At 40.7% G+C, this 24,910-nt stretch overlaps 1 long non-coding RNA gene across 9 annotated transcripts in view; it reads right to left on the bottom strand.

Moving 5' to 3' along the window:
- The window catches only part of Gm28175, a 52,159-nt gene extending 30,276 nt beyond the window's left edge, over positions 1-21,883 (bottom strand). For 7 of the 9 annotated variants that reach the window (XR_865378.2, XR_003947791.1, XR_003947793.1 and 4 more), the window contains exons 1-3: positions 21,764-21,883; positions 19,878-21,501; positions 17,737-18,582 (exon numbers count right to left, since the gene is read on the bottom strand). This is a non-coding gene — a long non-coding RNA (predicted gene 28175). Of the gene's footprint in view, positions 1-6,823; positions 6,967-17,736; positions 18,583-19,877; positions 21,502-21,763 lie in introns of all 9 variants that reach the window. The other 2 variants (XR_865382.2, XR_865383.2) reach the window with 2 other exon arrangements.
- Between the last annotated feature and the right edge of the window lie 3,027 nt (positions 21,884-24,910).

Below are 24,910 nucleotides of genomic sequence, written 5' to 3'. Positions count from 1 at the left end.
TTAAAGGTTGTGCCATTCCTAAAAGTAGAGCAAAATCTAACACCACCCAGCCCATCCCTCCAGGAACATAAACCGTCTATTTTTCTATGCACCAACAGCTTATTCTCCATCAACTGGCTATTTCCTCAGTACCTAGGGGGCATCAAATGGCTCATAGTGTTTGTGTATTCTTGTTATCTAACCTTTTGTTTACAATTAGTAATGACACCTAACCAAAAAAAAAAAAAAAAAAAAAAAAAAATCACGGTGGTGGTTCTGGTTAACCTTTTTCTGTACCTGATTGGAAATATCAGATATTATAGATATAATGTGTAAGGTTTGGCTCAAAACATATTTTGAGCCATCAGCTGGAGATTTGGGAACAAATTTTTCATAGATAAAGTATAACATATATATATATATATCCATCATGATTACCACAATTTGTAGACTAAATTTAATTTTTGAGAAATACTAGATTTGTGCTTTGAAAGGCTTAGAGAACCTTTTCATAGGTTTCTCCCCATCCCTTTCCCCAGATCAGTCCCCTTCTCCATGTTCCAGCTGCTGATACCAAGGCCTGAGCAGTCACACCAAAGCTTTGTTTCTTTTGAGGTTTTTTTTTTTTTTTTTTTTTTTTTCTTGTGAACAGCCCTCAGTCCTACTAAAAACCTAGCCACACTGTAATGAGTGTATCTACTTTGTCCATTTGGAAGTTTGAGACCTTCCTTTTGCCTACAATGACAATATGACAATGAATGGCAATGAATGACATTTTGCCTTTTCCCACCTTGTGTCACTGGGAATGAGGGAGTCTGGGTCTGACAGGTGTCACTTTTAGGAACACATGCTCTCAAGTCAGACACCCTAGGTTCGCAGTCCGTTCCATTCAGTCTATTACTGTCGACAGAGCAGAGTTATGTAGCCCAGCTTCAGTTTTCTCATCCACAAGACAAGGATGGGAGTATGCACCCCAAAACACCATGTGGGCATTCACTGGGCAGAAGCATGCAGGATCCAGAATGGGACCAGTACCTAGGAATGCTGGGTACTGTGGACACCATGGACACATTTTTGGTCATACTGGGAAATCACCTGTCCTTGCTTAATGCTGTAGTCTAGTTTTATAAAATGTATTTGCATGAAATAATAACATCATGAATTGCCTTGCACTGGATGATCAAAGTTGGAAACTATCCTGTTTTGAATTTTAAATATGGTGGTTTTTAAGGGTTTTTCTACAGAAGTATGCTAGCAATGCAACCCAGAATAAGTTTTTTTTTTCCATGTAAAGATAATGCTAGTTTTCAATTTCAATATTTGACCACTAATAATAATTCACGATTTTTCTTGGGAAAACTGCACTCCATTCTTCCCATCCCCAATGCATAAAAAGCAGGGATTTCTAGAAAATCCATAAGAAGAAAACAACAGACGTATAAAAAGACTGGACTAAATATCCTGCAGGATAAGCCGGTCAATCAACCAGAGTGGTGGAGGGAATCCATTGTTCAAGGGTTAAAGGAACAAAGTTTGAATTTTCCCACATAACCACCTACTCAACTAGTGTGTTTTTCGTTATTTCCTCCCCTTTAAAAAATCACACAGCAAAAAGAAGCAAAGGAAGGGACAGGTGAAGGCAAAGAGGATGCTCACATGCTCAGCTAACATTTTTGTTTCAGGAGTAGAAAGAGCAGAGATTTCTTCAGCTCTTTTGAAAAGCTCCCACACTTGGAGCTCCCTGCGAGGGAGCCCAGTGGACACTGACAAACCTGATGTCTCCCTGCATTCCTAGCTCCCGGTTCCTGTGAAAACTGAGATGTTAGATCACGGAAGACTGTGGACTGTGGAGCCTTCAAGTAATCACCCTTTCAGACTGACCTGTGTCAGTTTCCACAGAAAACAAAAGTGGGAACATTGTATCCTGCAGCTAGCAGCTGTCTCTTTAGACCCTCCCTGGTCTGTGTATCTGAGGCTGGAGCTGAGATCCCAAAGTGGCGAGGGCTTTTTCTTTCTTTTTTCCTTTTTTTCTTTCTTTCTCCGCACCCACCCACCCCCACCCCCTACCCCCGTCCAAAAATAAAAGCCCCTTAGCTTCTGAGGCTGTGGAATCTCTATTGTGCAAAGCAATAACAGCGAATGGAAAGAAAATGAAAATTTACTTCCAACATCAAGTGTTTATCCATCTTTGGATTCAGCGTTTTTCATGCAAAAGACCCCTCGTTTCTCTACCTAGTGGTTTATGCATGAGAACCGAAGCCCATTTTATACAAGGGATGAGATAGATCAAACATAGAAGAAACTGCATCTTTGCGAGGTTAAATTCTGCATCTCTGTGCTGCCTTCAAGGTGAGTCCCCTGTGGTGTCCCTTCCTCTGGTTACATCAAGGGAGCAACTCAGTCAGCCGTCAGGCCTACACCGTTCTAGCTTGCCCATTCCAGTTACAAAAGCTGGGCTAATCTCCACACAGATGATGCAGAGGTGACTGCGGGAACACACAGCCTGCTGGGGGACTTCAGTGGCTTATAACCTGTCACTTGAGTAAGGATCGTATTTAAAACTTTACCGTAGAACAGGATGTCCAGCTCAAGCACACACGTTTACTATAAACAAGCCTGGGAATCAGAGTGGCTTTGGGGAGTGAGGGCTTTGTTTAGGGGAATTATGTGATATTAAATTCCAAGAAAATGGGATGAAGAAATTATCAGAATAGGAACCGAAAAGCAAGAGACAGGAGAGGCCCAAGCTGATGACATCACTTTCTGTTTGTCAGGAGATCTGAACTTTTGTTGTTGTTTTTTTTTTGTTGTTGTTTTTGTTTTTGTTTTTGTTTTTGTTTTTTAAGAGGAGAGAAGACATCCTGCTTTACTGTAAGAGGGAGAACACTGGGAAAGCATCCTTGGAAGAAAGGATTTGCTGTGCATATTTATACAGTTTAAGTGGCAAGCAATCAGGCAGATAGCATGCTCCTGCCAAAGAGAAACCTATCAGCCATCCGGTCCCAGCAGTGATCAGCACATCTATAGTCCTCCACAGTGTGACTCTCCCTTCTTCACCTGTAGCAGCAGGAACAGCGGCAGCCTGGACCTCAGCAGAAGGACATGGGCTTTCTTTCCAACTCTAACATAAAAGCACATTATAATTTTTTTTTAAACTTGGGCAGATTTATGCCTAAATATAGGCTCTCTAACTTTGTTCCCTATTCCCACCACCTGGGGACGTTGGCGTTCCGAGATCTTGCTTTGAAAAAAAAAAAGCAAAGAGGAGGTCATTTTTGATAAACATATCTGTTTCTATATGAGATCTAAAAATTTGAGAGAATTTATTTGACTCAAGCCTTGAGGTTGTAGCAAAACTAAGCGTCACAATTGAAATGTGAAGAAAAGTCCTACAGAGCAGAAATTTGAGACTTAGAGGGGGCACAGGAACATGGGGGACAATGACTGCCTATATGTTTGTAGTCCAGTGCTCCTTTCAAGTGTCTGCTAAACAGTTTGTGCCTAAGTCAAACTACAATAACAGAAATGGTGTTCTGCCTCCTCCTCTGCCTCCTCCTCCTCCTTCTCCTCCTCCCCTTAACTCAGTAATGCTTTTGCTCTGAATTCTTTATGGATATATATATATATATATATATATATATATATATATATATATATATATACACACACACACACATATATATATATACATATATATACATACATATATACACACATATATACACATACATACATATATATATATACACACACATTTATACACATACATACACACACATATATATATGTATGTGTGTGTGTGCGCATATGTATATATATATATGGAGTGTACTCAATAATAGGTTAATCTCACTACACCCAACTATATATCTCCTTTAACTTTAAGGTCTTCCTCCCTCTCTCTCCCTACTAGTAATGATGTCTAATAAAATAGAATGTTTTAACAGACAAAACTAAAACAACAATTCTTTCTATGCCAAACATTGAAAATTACTAACAGAAGTAATAAGGCATAAAGATGGCCAGAGAGAGTCCAGAATGGGATGATGACAGACAAGGGAGGGCAGCTCTTCACCCATCTCCCATCGTTAACAACACAACATCTGATGACTGCAGAGACCCTGCTTGGGACAGCAATCCTACATAAACACTCAATATTTTATTAAACAGACCATTTGAAAACTTAAATCATTAAACCACATCTCTATGGACTTTTCAGAGGGACTGTCTGAGAAATAATGGATTGTCTGCAAACTTTTATCTTGGCTTTTTTTTTTTTTTTTGCCTCTAGATTTGTGCTCTTTAATTATTCAAGTGTGGTGTTAATGAATCATGCAATCATGGAAAGAAAGCCGATTTTATCACAGCACATGAAAGGTAAAAGTTTAATATACAGGGTATGCCATATACATAGTACAGAGGTGTACTTCATCCACCTTCCGAATGGCTAGCACCCCAGCTTCCCCCTCCCTCCTGTACACAGGCACACACAGACAGACACTTATCCTGTACACAGGCGCACACACAGACACTTATCCTGTACAGCTGCTCAGTCTGCAAGAACGAGCAGAAGTAATTTCTCTGAAATGGCCACTATTGTTCTTGATTCTGATTTGATTCTAAAAAAGCCAAATAATAGAAAGCATTTTTGAACATCTATTCCGTGCACCTGTTGTGCGCACTTTTGAAGCTGCGATGATTTCCATTTACGTCAGATCTCTTGACATGCCATTCATGCACCACTGGGTTGCTTTGCTCAACAAAATTCCAGGATGCTAGAAATGAACACTGTCCTTATTTTATTGACAAAATGGCAAAGGCAAATGTTATTGAATGACCGGATGGCACAGTGTGGAAGCAGAGGCCACACCGACCTTACTGCTATTTGGGGGCATTTAGCTCACATAGATATGTCCCAAACAGAGGCACTCAATGAGACTAGAAGATGCTGGTGTTGCTCCTCCCTTAGTAAGCTCTAAGGTAGTATTGAGATAAGGTGTAGGTTTACCTTCTCTCTTGTTGGTTTTGGTCTTAGAATCTAGGAGCTCTGAACTATTTTCTGATCAGATTTGTGTAGTGGTGGGCCTGTTTTGGGTTTGTTGTTTGTTTTTATTGTTGTTGTTTATCTGATGAGCCTCAGGAGGCCTGCCACTTGTAATAGGAGTACCATCACCCTAATTTGCATTCTGCCTTATGGCCCTGACAGACACTGTTAAGTGTTTCCTAGTAGATTGCCTTATCTTGGTCTCCACATACAGTAACATCACAGATCTATAAGGATACACTTGCCTTGCCAAGAGATGTGATGATCTTTGGCAATATGACTCTATCTACATCTGAATGACAGCGGGGGCATGAAGGGACTATATCTAGAAAATGTCCAAGCCCCTTAGTTGCCTTTGAGGTTTATTAATTAGTATCATACTAATAATATCCTAATAAATGGTCCTAACTAGAAGTGTAAATGAACAATGCCAAAGGGTAAGGGTATCCATTTAAAATTAAATACATTGGGAATGGACTTCATTCCCAAGATTAATGAAAGATGCTGCTTTCAAAGCTGACTCTCAGAGGCCTGGTCCAAGGAGGAAATTCTCAGGCTAACTACTGTTCCCTGAACTTAACAGAAAGCCTGCCAGATTCAAGATGAATTTGCCTGGATGCCCAGGACACTGGGAAAAAAAACAGTCTGCTCTGTCTGTGAGCAGCAATTAAGGCAGTTTCCCTTAAATTTAGAAAATTGAGAGAAAACTAGGCATGGTTACAGGAAAAACCATACCAGGCCAAGCTACTTTCTGGGCTGGGGCCTGTGCACTGACATAGGCTTATGCTTGGTTTAATGCCATTTGTTGTTATGTCTTGAGATGGTCCTTTGTGGAACAAAGTGTTCTAGTTTGGTTTCTTTTGTTTGATAAAAGACTACAGCCAAAAGCAACTTGGGGAAGAAAGAGTTAATTTCATCTCTCAACTCCTCCTCATGATTTAGGGACTCAATACAGGAGCTAGAAAGGACAAGAAAGCCCACTGCTTTCTGGCTTGCCCATGATCTGCTCGCCTTGCTTTCTTACATAACTCAGGACCACCTACCTAGGGCTGGTGTGGTACCCAGTGGGCTGGATTCTCTGCATCAATCATCAATCAAGAAAGTGCCCTACAGACTTGTCTATGTGCCAATGTGATGGAGTAATTTTCTCAGTTGAGGTTCTCTCTTTCCATATGACCCTAGCTTTATGTCAATTTGCAAAACAATAACAACAAAATAACCTAAAACTCAAAAACCAAACCGCCAACTAACCAGCCCACAAGGGCTTCCCATGATTTCATTATTGGTTGGGTTTTAGACTTTGTAGCTGATCCTAACTGAAGCTCTGTTTTATAGTTTGGAGACTGACTGAAAAAATTATTTATTTTATTATTATCTTTTTAGATGGGAGGTGTTCATGATATTTTGGTATATGTATATTCTTTTTGGGTTTTATTTGTGAAATGGATTTTCTAGACTTTCACGTGTGTTTTCTTCCTTCCTTTGGTTATTATTTTTCTTCACCCAGTTAGGAAAGTATAGAGAAGCAATGTGAAACTTCAGTAAGGTATCGTCTCTGGCCTTCAGCATCACATAGCCTCTCTCTCTCTCTCTTGCTTTTGAAATAATAATTCAAACCCTGCCTTGTTAATAAAAAGTAGAAGGGTAGACTATAACTAAGTTATCCAGTTAAAGCCTGCAACTGCTTGAAGTTAGATACTTGGTTAAAAAACAAAAACAAAAACAAACCCAAAAACAAAACAACAGACCATGTCTGCTTCTTAGCAGCTCGGGACATTTTAAAATGACAGTTATGTTTACCTTTCTGTTTTACAAAATTAAGGTATCCATGTCTGGCCTTTTCTCTCAGCACACTTGGAATAAGAACACTGTGGAGACAAACTAGGGATTTTGTGGAGTTTTCATGCTGGTTCCAGAGGAACATCGGTTCCCAGTTTCGGTACCTAGGAACACATAAGAAGGTCACCAGATCTTTGTCAGACAGATACACTGGGTTCATGCTTCATGAATAGATGCATTCTGGGCCCTGTGTGTCACTTCGTAGTTACCAAGGAAGAGCAAAGAAGCTTCTAGAACCTTTAGAGGCCTCTTAACTTGAGCTTGATCTCATGCTTTCATCTGTAGCAGTTGACATTGTGTCCAGATCAAGTGCCAACTCACACCAGCTACAGCCAGGATGGTTTGCAGAGGGTGTTGGGGAAATCAATGGGAGGAGCCAGAATTTAAGATCCTTCTACCACATGAACCATGTCCCCCAAAAGAGATGCCAGGCATGGCTCCAGGTACCAAAACAAAACGGCAAGGAATGGGTATCTAACCTCCGTTTCCAAGGAGGAAATGATTTTTTTGTCATAATTTTTATGGAATGCAAATATTCTACTCTCCTCTGAAAGCCCACTTCCAAAGTATGATAGAAATAGTTCAAGTGGTCATAGCTGTCAGAAACCTCTTATGATCAAGGTATTGTGAATTTTATCATTTCATATCTTCAACTCAACTTTTCTCCTAGCAGTTAGTCAATAAAACTAAGCTATCATGGAATTAACATGGCTTTTAGTAATTCAAAGTTAACTATTTCTTAAATGACCAGATGAGCTACCATATTTGGAAGTATTTAAAATTAAATTTATATAGAGAGTGTTATCATGATTAAAAATATAAGTTGCAATGTTCAGGTTTAAGGGGAGAGTTATCCCCTTAAACTAAATGCAAGAAGTAAAAATTATCAGAAATGTTAATGCCATGTTTTCTGAGTAAATCTGAAGGAAAATCCTCGGAGGTGCTGCCCTTTCAGCAGAGAATCATTTGGCTTGTGTTTCAGACAGACAGACAGCAGTCAGTGCACTGTCTGTACTTTAACTTCATGTGCTTGGAAGAGTAGCTTCTTGACTAAGCTTGTTTACATTTGGGAACTCAGCTCACTTAACTTCCCAGTGGAGACAGTGCAACTCATTGGTGAGTTGCCCCTGTTGCTAACCAGAGCCCCTTTAATTTCCTCCTGGGTATGAGATGTAGAAAGTGTGCTGCACCTCTGACTGTGACCAAGTCAGTTCTTTGGGTGTTGGGACAGAGTTATAGTCACACACTCACTTCTCATCAGTTCAGCTCACACACAGCAGAGAAAACAGCGCCCCCTCACACCACCACTCCCGAGCAATACTATATGAACATTTTCTCTATCAGTAGGTTGTTAAGAGTAGATTGTATGAACACTGGTCTGGGGCTGTAGCTCATTAGGAGAACAACTTGTCTAATATGTGCAAGACCTTCCTTGGATTGGAACCTTGGCACCAGGAAACGGGATTCTTGACGGTAAATGTCTGAAGCATCAAATATGTGCATCCTTGTGCACAACTGCGGGTTTTGAAAAACTATTCATCACATAAGGAGAGAAAATGCTTCATACTTTTCTAGAAAATATTAATCTCATGTGTGGAATCAGTTAGAGGCATGAGATATTTTACTGCTTTAGTCAGACTGCAGACATGTGGTATTATGAATAATGTTAAACACAAAGAGTTTGTCAAACAAAATGTAAGAGAATTGAGAAGAGCACAAGAGATACCCAAGACACACACAGGCAAACACACTCACATATATGCATACACATGTACATACATGTACACACACATGCATGCACGCATATGCACACACATGTACGCACACCACACACAAACACATACACTGATCTACATACACTTAGGGACACACACACATATACATACACTCAGAGACATAAACATACACACACTCAGATACATATACATACATATATACACACATACTCAGAGACACACAGATACACACACATATTCATAGACACACAAACTCTTAGACACATACACACAATTAGATATACACACACATACCCATACACACTCAGATATATATATATATACACAGAGACACATGCATAGTTACACACTCAGACACAAATAGATTCTCTCTCTCCCTCACTCCCTCCCCAAGACATGCACAGATATACATACACACTTAGAGACAGACTCAGATACACACGGATAGGACATCCATACACACACTCAGAGTCAGGCACACAGGTAAATACACACAGAGACACCCATATACACACTTAGAGATACACAGATACACACATATATACTTTTCAGAACATAGAGCTGTATGTTCTTGAAGTCATCTTTGTCTCTAATTTCTGTCTCTGTAGACCACGGGTGATGGTTATAATCCCTTGCCATGAGAAAGGTAGAGAATATGGAGGGAGGAAAGAGAGAGAACACCTGATGTCATCTTCATGGTGGAGACATGGCCTACTCAATACAGGTGTTCAGAATAGGAACTTTGCATTCACATAACACCTGAGACTCTTCTAAATGAGGGCCTTGGATGCTGGATACTAGATTATGACCCATCACTTGCTCTCACTGTATTCTCTGTCCATAGCCCATAGATGACTATTTGCCCATCACCCACTTTCTATCCTTCTAATAGAAAACCTAAAACTGGGTAACTTGCATACAAAAGAGGTTCACTGACTCCTTGCTGCAGGTTGGGAAGTCCAGGCTATCATACAAGCAAAGGCCTTTGCTGCTTTAATGCAAAAAGAGAATATGAAGGAAGACACATGGTTGTGTAGAAAAGGCAAACACGGACGTTCTGCCTTATGTGTAGCAATGCAGTGTTTCAAGCAGTCTCCTGAGAGTAAGAACTCACTCCCTCTCAATGACCCAAGTACTTCCTCAAGTCCCCTCCCCACCCCCCCACCATGCCATCCAAACTCCAATGTGTGATTTTTGAATGAAGACAAACTATGGCAAGAAGTGTATTAGCTCATGCTGTATGTCTTGGTTTTTTTTTTGTTTTTTGTTTTTTGTTTTTTTAAATCTGGGCATATGTATTTAACCTAGAACATTTAAAAAGGAGACCAGTATCATGTGCATATAATATTTGTTTTTATTTTATGGGTGACAGAATTCCTATGGTTAAAATCAGCAGATGTGACCACCTCCACATGGACACATCAACTTCCACAGATATTCCTACTAATTAAAAGACCTTTCTCTGAAATCGTCTCCCAGATGACAAGATGAGTTCCCACAGACAAAGAGAAATGACCATTTTTTTCCCACATTTTTCAGCACGTCTACTTTGTCTAGCTGCTGACAAATGGCAGAATGCTTATCAATCGCTAATCAAATCTGTTCTCCTTCCCCTTCAAACTTTCTTTCTCATCATCTTTTCCTCTCATCTGTTTGCCTTTTAGGAAGGAGAGACTACACACACCGTGCCTCAATAGCCAGGTTATTAAAATGTCACTTGCCTGGTTGCTTTAATTTTTACTTTACTGAGAAGCAGAGTACTGCGTGACACAAGATATTGGTTTCTATGAATCTCAGAAAGATGTCAGCTTCCCAGGTGGAAAGCATATATCTTGGGAAGGTGTTTCTTGCCAACAAAACTGTCTCTTTGGAGCTTTCATCAAAGTGTTCAGAGACAACCCCAGATGAGAAGCAGAAGAAATATTTCCAGATGATCCCATGATCTTTTGGGTAAATCCTCAGCTATGTGGAGCAGACCCAGCTATGTGGCTTTTTTCTCTCTCTCTTCTGTCCCCAGGTCGAATGGAAGTTTGAGCCTATAAAGGCAACCAAGGTGAACTCACTCTTTCACACAACGGGGTAGATGGCTCGCCACAGGGTGCCCTTGATGGCGCTCTGTCCACTCTAATTTGAAACATCCAAGCAATGGGAGTTCCCCTACTTCCTTCGCAAGATTACCCTACAGTCTAATAGACCTTGGCATTAAGAAGATTTTCAATTGGTAATTGGTAATCAACCTAAATTTCCCTTTTCTTAATTTCATGCCATTACTCCAACCCTGATCCCCTTGTTCCACCCAGTTCCTCACCCTCATTACTGTTTACACACTCTCCAAATACTCATAAATAGCCGGCAAAGAAAAGGGAAGAAAGAAAAAGCTCTCATTCATCTGGTAGCTAAGCCACAGATAGGTTTTGGTGTGTGTGTGTTTAATACACATTTTTTTCCTAAAATACTTTCCTTAACATGAAAAGATTCGGGTATTTTTCTCAATAGGCAAAACAAGAGAAGAGGTCTATAAATGGAAAGCACAGCAGTTTGTAATGGGCCAGAGGGGAATAAATGCATCCTTAATGTGGGTAAGTGATAATGGTCTAGTTAGAGTCACCTTCCTTTGTCCTTCAGACATGAACAAACCCTTGAACCACTTGGGTAAATTTTCTGTCCCCTAATGCAACCTATCTTATATGTATCCCTGTATTGCACAGATATATTTAGTATTCTATAGTATTAAATGTCACATACATTACAGGTTCATTATAGTACATAGTATATAAAATACTACTAAGACATGTATTGCTTTGTGGTCAGATACAACATTGCAAGGTGGTTTTTGAGAGCATAAGCCTCAGTTTATGCTTTATCGATAGCATGAACTGTCCTATCAAAAGTTTAGACCATTTCATGCATTTTGTTTATGCTTTACTACCAGCATGGATAGTTCTCTTTCAAGTTTGGACTATTCTATGCACGTGGTTTAATGTTACAATCAAAAAGACTGCTTCCGTTGCAAGACTTCACGTTGCTTTGTTTAAATAAAATATTGAGATTTCCATCCAACTGCCTTCAAAAATCTCAGACTTTCATAATCAGTACCCCCTCTACCACTGATCAATCTAGATCTTTTCAGGAGCGGATTGAGCTAGCTTGGGTCTTTGGTCAAAGTGACACTCTCTACTATTTTGCCTGTTGGTTTTATGTTAATATTCAGTTCACATTCAGCCTGATGCATGTTTTACAAGGCTAACCAAGCTGTAGGAGCAAAGCAGCCTTGGGCATCTCTGGGGGGTGGGAGGGAGTTATCCTATGAACTACATCTTGGAATAGTTCATGCTAACACAGAGATTCTCAACCTTCCTACTGCTGAGACTCTTCATTTTTGTGGTGACCTCCAACCATAAAATTATTTCCTCACTACTTCATAACTGTAATTTTTCCACTGTTATGAACTGCAATGCAAATGTCTGAAATGGGATATCTGATCTGCATCCCCAAAGAGGTCGCAACTCACACATTGGGGACCAATGTACTATAAACATGGAAGCCTTTGGTTCCGAGGTAGTGAAATTCCTGGTATTTATTTTGCCTTCTCCAGACTTCGGATAGAAATCTCAAACATTTGCCATCATTATCAGATTCAACAGCCCTTCAGTCTTAATGCATGAGTAAAGTCTAAGTGAGCATCCACTATCTCTATTTTTTCCCCTTAGGCTAAGTGTTAGAAGGTCTAGAATGTTACAGCAATTTCTAAGAATTTCTTGTTCACATGTTTTTGGCAACACGGCGCTCTTTTAAGTTGAAAACAACTGAAATAAACTTTAGCCAACTTAAGCATAAGGGAGGGAATTGGCTTAGACACACTCTGGCATTTCAAAAAACACAACATGAGTTGACCAAGCAGGTCTATGGAGGAAGAAAGCTGGCCAGATTCTAGCTTCCTGGAACAAATGTAAAATGTATGCATTATGCGTCTTCTGCCATGTCATCGAACATATCCTGTTCCAACAATTCCAGCAAGCCAGCTTCTATGTTTATGTTCTGAATTCCTGAGAGAGACAGTGGCTCTATTTGGGCCCCCATTGAGCCTGGTACATAAACTCGACCATGGATTTAGACACCAGACATTGGCAATACATTTGGTCCCACTTTCGTGCACTAAATAGCCCTTTCAGAGAAGGGGAACTTGCTGGAAGACATCCATACAGCAGAGACATCTGATTCTCTGGACTTAAAGTTACATTACATGGAGCTATTGAGAAGTTTAACTTGTCTTATGCAATCAATTTTTATTCATGTTTTTCTTTTCTTTCTGAGATTGGCATATTCACTCTTTAACTTTTTTTTTTTTTTTTTTTTTTTTTTGAGTCTTCTAGCAAAGACAGGGAGGTGAGAACCTGGAATCTTTCAGATGTACCTGACCTTCAAATTCGCAGTCATGGTAGTGCTTGTCCATAAGATGAAAATATAATTGACTTTTTGTGTTTTAGTTGCAGCGCGTCGAGGTTTCTTCCCAAGCTCCTCGTCAGTCATGAGTGAAGACAGGGAGAAAAATTAATTAAGTGTCCAATCAAGTTTCGAGCTGTCATGCCTGATAATTTAAACAGCCTTTCTCAGTTGGTGCTCATTCTTACATTTGGATAAAATGGCCAGACTCATGTTTCCCTCCTATGCTCTGTCTGCTCTTTACGATAGTGTTCTGAAGGGTGGGGAACAAATGTGTGTGCGGTTAGGGATGTTGGTGGCTACAGGAACCGATAGGGATTCCACCATTCTCTTAGTGCCACCCTCAGATCTTGCCACTCAATGGTATTTGTCAAACAAACAAACAAACAAACAAAAAACAAAAAACCAAACCAAACCAAAACAAATCAAAAACCCAGTACCTATCTCTGCACCACGCACCATGTACGTACTTGGTAACTGAGAAGGCCAGAAGAGGGTATTGGATTCCCTAGGACTGGGATTATAAACAGGCTGTACACAAGCCACCATGTGGATGACGGAGATTGAACCCATTGAACCCAAGTCCCGTGGGAGAGCAGCCAGCAGCTAGGGCGCTTAATCTCTGAGCTCCAGCTGTCCCCCATCTCTATGTAACCTAAATGGCTAGTCATAAGATGACTCCAAATGAAGGTCATTGTTCAAAAGAGAAGTGTATTATGTAGCAAGTAGGACTGTAAGAGTTTGTCCCTTTATTTGGGATTGGACAGATTGACCATGGAAAACATGTATGACACGATTTCCTATACACATAGCCTCTCTCCCTCTGCCTACTGGACCCCGACTTCTTGCTGTGATTTTAGTGCAGCTGTGCTCACTAGCTCTGTAACTGGTGACAACAGTACCTTTGCTTTACATAGCCAGGGGTAGCCAATGAAACTCAGATCAAGGTCCTCCCTCTACTTAACATGGCAAGAACGTTCTTCACTCCATGTGGACTAGAAGACAGAGACGGTATTCTGTTCTTAGAGAAGATGCTATAGAGAATGTCCACATATCTCTAGGGCCTATCTATCTTAGGCTTAGAATTTGCTGGACATTCCCACGAGATCTAGGATCATCTCCTGGCCCAGGTAAGCTGTGGTTGGCAGGGCTTCTCACTACACTTCACAAGTCCCATCTTCAAGTGAAAAACTGGGTTTGCTATTGTCCAAAGACTAGCTCTATCTAGCTCTGAACTGTGGGAATTTTACAAGTTGCCTAATTGTAAAGAAAATGTCTGAATGCTTCTTCACAGAGCTAATGGCTCTAGAATATTGTCTCTTATTACATACCTATAAATACTGTGGTTCTTTTTAAGATTAAGATGGTCATGGTGGTCACAGTAAATGACCTTTGATTGAATATATTTATTTGTATAAGATAGTGCAATTTTCTTTATCATAAGGCCAGGTGAAGAATCCTACTTTGAGGAATATTATGAAAGAGCTTGTTATTTTCAGCGGTGCCTCACCAGAGTCAGGGCCAGGATTCCATTTGCCTTTTCCTTTAGTCACTGACTTTTGCTGGTCTCATCTATGGAAATATAAAATGAATTCTATGCAAATGGTGTGGGTTGGAAAATCAATCTACCTCTAGTTTCTGTGTTAGGACGTTTTTTTTTTTTTTAACTTTTGTAGCTGGGAAGTAGTTGCAGCATGTAAGTTAACTGAACATCTATTATGGTTTTCATAGTGACTGCTTCACAGCTGCTTAGGCCCTTTCTGTGTGTGTGTGTGTGTGTGTGTGTGTGTGTGTGTGTGAGAGAGAGAGAGAGAGAGACAGACAGAGAGACAGAGACAGAGACAGAGACAGAGAGACAGAGAGAGACTGAGACTGAGCTCTGACCTTCTTAGAGTGCACAGGTTCTTGTGAATTGGATGATCTCTTTGAAAAGTTTGAGCATACCATGGTAACCAGTTTCCTTGGGGATCCCTGTGACTAGGTGGTCTCTGGGGCCCACAGGTGAGGATCAGCAAGCTTTAAATCTCTTCCTCCTACAAATGATGGCTCCCAGGTAGCAGGAAGAGAGGGACCTTGGGATACATGTGCCCTCTGTGTTCTCACTCAGCACTGTTCCATTCATGTACATCCTTGACCACCGCTATCTCTGAGACTGACAGTACAAGAGATAGCTTCTTGAATTCTCTGCCTTAGGCCAGACTGCATGTGAAACTCTTGCTAGCTGTCCTTCTTCTGTATTAAAACAGACCTAGATAATGAAATGTGCAAGGCTAGATGATGCTTCCCACAAAACAAATAGGAATGTGCCACAACAGACTCCATTACAGTTGTCAACATTTCTTTCAATGATTGTATTTAGGGCTGGAAGACACACAGAAGTGCATGTTTATGGAGTCCATGAACTCAGGGTGTGATATGTTTCAGGTTCGGCAGATATCACAAAGGGAGGTGGGGTACATTATCCTGACTGCTTTTTTACCGACCCCTCCTCCCAAACTCATGGTAGCTTAAATCATATTGTAATAAGTTTCTCTTTCAGAGAGAATCCAGATGAGTCCAAAGTGAACATATCAATTAATATTCTGTTGCTTAGTACTAACCCTTGGTGCATATTACTCATATCCAGTAAACTAGAGTTTAGATATACTAGATCATATATATATATAATATAGTTTATATCAACTAGTTGATATATAAGATTTATCAACTTTTATCCTCAGTATGATCTTGCTGACTCTCATTAAATAAATAATCCAGTCTCTTTTCATATTCATATGTATGTGCACATTATTTCTAAATATTTATAAACTTACGCATACTCAAAATATAAACATTTGTGCCTCCATGTCTTATATTTTATATTTTAAATATATCTATTTAAATTCTGCTTTTTCAAGAGGGCATTCTTGCTTAATAGTTGTTAATTTAAAGAAAAGTCATATAGCTTAAATAAGTGGCCTTTTAGAAACAAAACCAAACTTGTACATTTTTGTGAACAGTGACAAAGTAACCATGTAGCTTTTGTAGTCAGGCCATAGCAAAAAGACACACATCAGCGTTAGGCACCACCCATCTCTTGAGTCAAACCTTCAAGGCCTAGCATCTCCAAGTTCTTCATATATGGTGATGACTACACTAAGCAACACAATGGCTTCATATTCCTGTTACTCTTTCTCCAACATCTTCAACTTACACTTTGTTATTCCATTTGTTTCACGTGGTAACATAGGTAACATAGTAGCAGAGCCTCACTGCAAACTACTGTGCTGTGGGTGCGTCTCCTCCACACCCAAGACTCCTGCTCAGCAGAAGCCGGAAGCAAGCCTGGAGGTGCCACGGCATAAACACGATGTGCTACAGGGCAAAGAGCTCACCTCTGAATGTCAATAACTTATCAAGTAGAGGCAGAAGGCCCTTGGCTGGGACACTGCACTATTTGGGCTTTCTAAAAGTGAATTCCGACTCTGTACAAAGTTATATGACATGACCTATTTTGTGTTTGCTTTGGGTAAGGGGGTGAGGTCCCCGTGAAGCTAGTTGATATTTTCACTCACTCTCCCATCTCCTAGGTGGAACTACTTGTGCAGAACTCCTGAGTCACAATGAAGTTACTCCCTGGACTCCTCTTAAGCAATTTATTTTTCACTTACTCTGTATCCATTTTAACCAGTCTGCTATAATCTAATTTAGATTAATGTAAACCAGGGAGAAACACATCTTTCCCTCACAGCACCTTATGAATTGGTCAAGGGCAGTGACAGTCCCAAGGAGACCTTCGGACTTGAAAACTGAGTTCCCAGGAAGGCCATCCCCCTGGCACTCAGCCACTGTGTGAAAAGCTTCTGAGAACATCACAGCAGGTTGTCCCTTGATCGCCAATCCGCTCTCTGAAAGGTGGGACAAATCTAAGAAGAGCTTTGACACAATTGGCCTCTCCTGAGATGACACCAAGTGAAGGTCATTGTTCAAAAGAGACCATATTGAGCTGGGGACACAGGCAAACGCCACAATGCATTTGAGGACACACGAACACACACACACACACCACACACACCAAACAATCCAGTCCCCTTGGAAGATATTCTCTATTTTATTGTCTCCCTCTTCCTCTAAAATGGGCGATTTCTTTTCTGCCAAGGAGACTCCAAAGGGCCATGAATGCTAAAGTCCTTCAAAGCTGTTAAATGCATCTTCAAATTTACAATAAAATCCAGCATGACAAATTCTCCAGTAAAATCTCTGGAGCGTCAGCACAGCGCTTACACCATTTCCCTTTCATTCAGTATTTTAGCATTCAACACCTTGAGAACCATGGAAGACCAATGTGAAGAAGAAGAAGAAGAAAACCCACAGAAACAAAAACAAAAACAAAAAAAAAAAAAAAAAAAAAAAACAAGAACAGAAAATAGAGGCAGAGAAAACAAAACAAAAGAAAACAAAAACAAAAACCAAAGCTTAACAATAACAAAGACAGTGGAGGGGGTGGGGTGGGGGGGGATGCAAACAGCCACAGGAGCGATTAAACATATGCCAAAGTCAACAACTGGTGCGGGTTAGCCACCGCTCTGCCCGGCAGGTAGAAGGCACACAGTGCTGAGAGAAAAAGGGGAGCAGGAAGTGGGAGAGCTTCGAGCCAGGAGCAGAGGCGATCCTGAGCTTCCAGACACACCACCAGCCATGCAAAACGCCACATACCTTTCTGGCTTGCTGGTTCTGTCGGCCGAGACAAAGCAGTCCCGTTCGCAGCGGGAGGCCAAATCAAAATGAAATTTTATTTAGTCTGCACTGTCCCCAGATTGGGTTTCAGAATGACTGCTTTAGGAGATAGCATGGATGTGGCCGATGCATGCTTTGCATATGAAACTGCAGTAGGAAAAGAAATCTACATAATCAAAAAAATCTGTGCTCTCTGTGTGTGTGACAAAAAAACACTGGACTACAATGATTTCGCTGCTGTGTAGGCTTCAGGCAGGTCCTTTCAAGGTGAAAAACACGTTCAAAAATCCTTAAGAGATATTACAGATATGTATTAATAAATCTATATTCCTTTAGTTTAGGAGGGTATGCAGTTTCCTGCATGTAACTGTACCACAGAAATAATTGATTTCTGTGTATTAGTGAGCACACCAAAATTTGTATATGAAAAAAAGAAATTGAATTTTCAAACATGTGCAGATTATTTTGAGGGGGGTGGAGGGCTTGTCCTGACAATTAGTGTACCCTCTGAGCCTTGATAAAATAAATTAAAAGCTTAAGTTCTAAACAGCACTAAGAGCCTCTTTGATTTTTCCCTGGGAAGGCACTTAAATAATTCATATTCAGAGACTATCTGTAAATATGAGAAGAAAGTCTTCTTTTTTTTAAAAAAAGAGCTTTAGATGTTGGCAATAATATCTTTAAATTAAGTAAAAAGACTCAGCTGTATAGAGAAAACCCATTGTGGGATCCGTGGGCATCTGTTTGTTATGCATGCACACTTGCTGTGTGTGTGCACACTGTGTCTAACGAAGGGTCACCGCCTGCCTTGGCCAGGAAGAGGTCCTGTGAAGTGGGAAGGCAGAATAGGGAGAGTGGGACTTGTTAGTAAATAGGCATCATTTAAAAAAAAAAAAAAACTTATTATACTATACTTTCATTTTGATATTCAGTTCCTAGAGTTTGGGTGCTGTTCAATTGTTTTCTTGAAAGAAAAAATTAAAAGCAATTTTGAAAGAAAAAATATCTAGCTGTATAAAATAAAAGCAAAATATTAAAAATTTGAGACAGCCCTGAAAACCATGAATGGTCACTCTTGTATGTTATAACGGTCCCAGGGTCCTGAAGAGTATGTTATGTGTCCTTCATCTCTGAGGGAGCTTCCAAGCCAGGACCCACAGCTGCACAGAGACTTAGCTCCACAGTGAGATACAAATGCCTTAAACAATGTGCTTTCCCCATGCCCTGGCAGCAGCCACTAGCAGAGGAAGTGGAGAGACCCACACTCCTTACTGAAACAGCCCAGATTCATCCCCCCTATTTGGGTTTGCCAGTAATTTTCTTAGAACAGCTTTCCCCTTTTCCAACTTAGACTGGCAACCAGTCAATAATAATGTTTACAAATGTAAAGGTCTCCTTCAATTGATCATTTTGCATTAGGTACGAATGCACACCACCAGCATAATTAAAACCTAAAATCCAGAGAGAGCCAGTGGGATTTGTTCTCTTTATACCCCTGAACTATTGCATCTAGGCCTCTCTATAACTAGGGCAGTATGTTGGCTTCACTGGGGCTTGTAAGCTAAACGTACCCTCCTTGCCTTGCTGCTATAATTACTCAGAGTGTTCATTAAGCAAGAGTTTCGCCTTACTATTGTTTTTACTGTTAGGGCACCCTGTTTCTGAGGAAGAGAAAGATGTGACTTCTTAGCAGATCTAACCCCCAAATTCAACACACCTGGCCTTTGCTTTCTACCTAGTATGCAACCGTGAATATGCAAATGACCAGTATCTCATTAATTTATTCCGCAGGCAATCTTCGAATGTGAACCAGTCCTGTACCACTAGTACCGGAACTGGTACGATCAGGGCTGCTGGAAGCAGCTGAAGGCTGTGGCTGCATATTGAAATACTGTTTCATCTTTATTCTGTCCTTTGGCACTCCAATTCAAACAAAGACTCTTACCTTCCTCTACTTAGCGGGCAGCCAAAAGCAAAAGTGGAAAAAAAAAAAAAAAGAACGGAGGGAGAGAGAGAGAGAGAGAGAGAGAGAGAGAGAGAGAGAGAGAAATAAAAGAAGAAGAAACGAGGGGAGTCTAGGGTTAATAATAAAGATCTTCCCTCTACCACCAAATACTAACCAGAGGTGATTCATGGCTCCAAGAGAACCTCCAGTGCAAGCCAGCCTCTCAGCAGCCTAACTTGTCTCATCTTGTTATTTATTGGGAGTTGGGTGGGGGAGGGACTGAGGGCGACCTGCTTTCTGTGCTGCAATGCAGTTGAACAATCTTTCACTTTGCCCACATTAAAAGCCCTGAATAATGTTTATAAAATGTTAGGGAATCCCGGTAGGTTTCCTATTTAACAAGCCATGTATGACAAATCACAGTGTAATGTACTACGTTCTTAATCTTTAATTAGAATGTGAATATCTGCTAGAAACGCTGTTAACTTTGACACGTTAAATCTTCTGGTTAAAGTGTCTTACAGGAAGAGCAGAGATGAAACACTGTAACAATCTCCCCTTCTCTCCATTCACCCAGACGGTTGGGGAAAGATGATAACATCTTGTAATACCTGCTCTGTAGTAATTAATCGCTGTGGTATTTAGGACCATTCAAGTAGACAAATATGACAGAGACAGGGACAATTAGAAACCTCGTTCAAGCTACATTAACTTTTCCAGCTATTACAGCACGGCAGCTCAAGTTTGCTTGTAAAAGCTGCAGAGGGATTGCTATGCATTAGCCGTGCGATTATTAATGAAAGAAAAGGAGAATTGTGTTTATTGTAGTTTGAAAATTGCAAATAAATTTCAATTATCTGCTATGTCATTTTGTTAAACATGCACTCTGGAAATGCCTTTGTATTCTAAATCATGAGCTACTTAGAACAAACTAATACCAGAGCCCCTCAGGGAGATAGGACGGCAATATTTTTGTAGAACTGGACTTTTTTCTTTTTCTTTTTCTTTTTCTTTTTTTCCCCCTTTGGTAGAGGAAATTGGAGATGGGCATAACTACCTGAATGGGCTATTCAGGTGGGAAGGTCTATAGCGTCCTGGCATAGATTTGGCCGCTATGGACCAACAGGGTTTGAGTCCAGTGTTACCAGCAGACATCAGGGCAATCAGAACCCGAGTGCTAAAAGAAACCCAAGAAGCCCTCACTCCTTTGGGAGCAACCTCAAACAATGATAAGAAATCCGTTATGATAAGCAAATAACGTAGACTACCTCTCCCTTTTCTAGTGGCAAAGCCAGTGTTGGGGAAAACAGGGAAATCTACAAGAGGTCCTGCTTAGCTGTAGAGGTGATAGGGTAGTTAGTGCTTCTGGTGGACGGCTCCTATCTTCTGCTCTCTTGAGGATAGCTGCCAGTCACTTTGAAAGGCAGACCTTGGTCCTGAAACACACACAGGCACGCGCAGACACGGGAAACAGAAATAAGCATGCTCAGTTTCTCTGCTGCTTTTCCTGAAACCACCAGTCTTGCAGGGCGGGCAGACTCTCCTGCAGCAGCAACCCGTCTGTGTGTCCCCCACCAAAACTGTTACATGGTACCTTGCCAGGGGCTGAGGAGTTACCCCGTGGCCCAGCAAACCTCCCCTATCCAAACTTGCAATCCACCCTGCTATGTTTCCATCTTTGCAGAGCTCATGTGCCATTGGTACCCAGTTTATTATTCGATGTGACTGGCCATCAGGAGCTGAACGTGAAAAAATAATCCTGGTGTTCCCTGGAGCTGGGGACCTGATCCAATTGTTTTCTGTAAATCAAAGAAAGACCAGCTTAGCATGGCACAAATCTGCATCCCCACCCCGGAATCTGTTGTCACACACATACACACACAAGAAAAAAACCGTTCAGTGCCCAGGAACAGTCTCCCCTCTCAGCCGCGCTGCGATGATGTCAGCTTTCTGATTACAAACTGCTTATTTATGCTTCAACAGCTGCCAAGAGCAGCGAGTAAGTGGCTAAAAGAGTGTCTAGACCAGGCTTTCAGGCCGCTATTGTCTGGGGGTTGTTACCTGGTTGACAGCGATGGGTCCAGCTGCCTGGTGTGAAAGGCAGCAGAGATGGCGAGACTGTGATTGACAGCTGGGCCCTCTGGGTCAGCCCGATGGCCCCGTGTCTTTATATTCCTGGCTCCAAAGGGAAAGCCAGGGTCCTGCCTAGAGGTTGGAGGTGAAAAGAAATGTTGGAGGGTAATGAAAAATCTTTTGGCCAAATTTGTGATCATGAACACTTACCCTGGGGAATCAAAGCCAGTCCAAGTGGCCATGGGGTAAAACCAGAATGAGGACCGGGAACTCGGGGAGGGATTCGTGGCTAGTGATGCCCCAGGCCTTGCAGGGGCTGGGAAGGATACCTAGGCACACAAAAGCTCACTTTTTCTTTTATCTTTTTTTTTAAACTTTTTTTCTCCTCCTCATTGTTTTCTGTTGAGGAAAGGAGACCCCCTAACCATGTCTTTGGCTACCTTTTACATTCTCCATCCGGGTTGTCAGATGAGACTTCAAAAACCTTCCTTTTCGGTGTTCTTAGTAGAAAGCAGACAGAATCTGAAACAGCCCAACATTTGGGGGAGGGAAAAAAAAAGCTTTGCAAGCTGATCTCAATGCGTAATTAGAATTTACAACCTTTGAATGTTCCTCCCCTGTTTATTTTCAGCTATAACCTCCATCTGAGATTATAAGTGCAGATTTAAATGTTCCAAAATGCCGCACTCCACCCTGGGTGTCACCATCCACAGTACTTGATTGACACCTATCATTATGGCCTCAATCTTGCTCCACTTCTTTTCCCCACTTCACAGTTTAGGGTTCCTGCCTGGGACAAGAAGAGTGCTGTTTAATGCAATCACAGACCTGTGCTCATTTGAATAGAGTAGTCAGAATGAACTAGTGAGTTCTGTGCCTCCAATTGGCCGGCCCTTGCTGTTCATTACCTACTTCGTTTGAGAAGCCGCAGCACTGATCTTTAAACATCGCTGCTCCTAGAAGAACAACTGAGAAGTCCAATGGCAGTGCGGCAGCAAGCCTTGACCACGGTCTCACATTCTTGCTTTTATTTACTTCCCCAAGTGCTAAAAGTATGGCTCCCTGACCTAGATCAAGGTGGTGACTGTGATCTAGGATGCAAAATAGTATTAACATGACTGTCCTCTACTCTTAAAGAAACAGCTGCATTTCAAAAATAATACCAAAGATCAGGAAAGAGCCTTCCTCTGTGTAAAAAATAACATCTATTCGAAATCATGGTGCGCATTCTGAGATAGCAAACTTGAATGAGACGCAGGAGAACACCTGAGGAGTCAAAGCTTAATTTGTGTATACAGTTGGCTTTCTCTGTAATATCTGATTCAGACTCCGTAACGAAAATGAAATCACATTAAATTAACTGTAAAAAATAAGTTGATTTAATTAAGCACAGAAAGACTTAATAGATATAATAAAATGTTAAAAAGTCAAATGATGTGCAGTTACATTTCAGTTAACACCGCTCAACAAATGTACTAAATTTATTCCTTTCAATAATGATGTGTTTTGAACATTTAATTAGATAAATAATGTCTAATCACTTCAGCAGATCTGAACTGGAAGGGCTTCTTGTCATCAAAGGTGATTCGAGCTTCATCTGCTTCCTTTCCAAGGGAGAGCAAAGCCTGTGAACTTCGGCTCTGCTCAGAGATGGGCAGAAGGAAGGTAAAGGATGCCTTTCATGCCTCATTAGAATGCAGGGTTTACTAAACAAACCTCTATTTACAATAACAGGAGTGTTATTCGGAACAGGCATCTACTTGTTTGCCCTTTTTCAAGCATCAGAGACTATAAGTAGCTGATAAGAAAGGTATTCAATGTGAGATGTCCTATAATTCATCATAGTACCGTTTCCTTTAATAACTACTTTGCTCAAGTGATTGGCATGATTACAAGAAAATTACTTCAAATTATTCATCTCTTATCTTTCCTGTAAGATGTCCTAAGTTGGATGATAGTTAGCATAATGGGGCCCTATTAATTACTAATGTAGAAAGTCCTTCAAATTTGGGTAGAGTTTGTAGCCCAAATAACGAAAATACTGCCAAATTCAAACCTCCATCATGTGCTGCTTAAGATGATGCCACCCACTGTCTATTAGATGGAATGTCAAGAACATTTAATTCTTCCTTTGGAATTTGCTAAGATGAACCCTGCCTGCGTATGAGAAGCAGACACACAAAGAGCATTTATGTGCGTACACACACATGGGAGTGCACACATATACACACACAATGCTCTCTCTCTCTCTCTCTCTCTCTCTCTCTCTGTCACACACACACACACACACACACACACTCACTCACAAATGCACATACACTTGAGCATACACTCAATGCCCCAAAGTATTGATGCCTTCTGAAATGTAGAAATGATTAACATAAAATTACCACTTCAAGCTTATGGTGTTAATTCATCCATATTTTTTCTAGAAAGAAATAATTCTTGGTCGAGAATCTTTCCATTGCTAATACTGCCTTCAGTGATATATTTGGGGAAATGAATGCATATATCCACTTCCTCTCAAGCCATCATATAGTATAAAATTGTGTTAAACCTTGACAATTTTTAATGTATAGATAGGCCAGTGCTCGAAAACCATTTTTTATTTCTTCTCTTAAGTTGGGGGAGAAGGCATAGTAGAACCCCAATTACAGAGTCTCTTTTGTATGCATTCAGTTCGTTTGTCCCAGTTTGGCTACCTTTATTTCTATGCTTTGAAGACTCTTTGTCTTTTTCATAGTGCTGAATTTCTATTTCAGAAAACTTAAAAATATATAACTATGTTATTGTTTATGAACCAACACTGAGAATATAAAATCACATCTATTAGGTCATAACAATGTAGGCACCAGAAAGAAAACTCCCCTTGTAGGTAAATAGTAACTGCCAGTGGGGAACAATTAAAAAGTCCTTGAAACTTTGAATCTTTTCCCTCTTTACATAAACATCCAAAGCTGTTTTCAGTTGGATTTGCTGCAGTTGCACAAGCATACCCCCATGTATGTAAAGCTCAATATAAAAATTAAAAACGCACCGTGACCCGTATACTCTGATATCTAGAGAGCACCATGGCAGTGCCGCTCCAGCTTCTTTGCTAGTAGGAGCCTCCCTGTACTCTCCCCACGTCTGGCT

This window comes from Mus musculus, chromosome 1 (assembly GCF_000001635.26).
Source record: "Mus musculus strain C57BL/6J chromosome 1, GRCm38.p6 C57BL/6J".
NCBI classification, from domain to species: Eukaryota; Metazoa; Chordata; class Mammalia; order Rodentia; family Muridae; genus Mus; species Mus musculus.
Note: the sequence above shows the minus strand (reverse complement) of the source record. Positions and strands in the feature narration are given on the sequence as shown.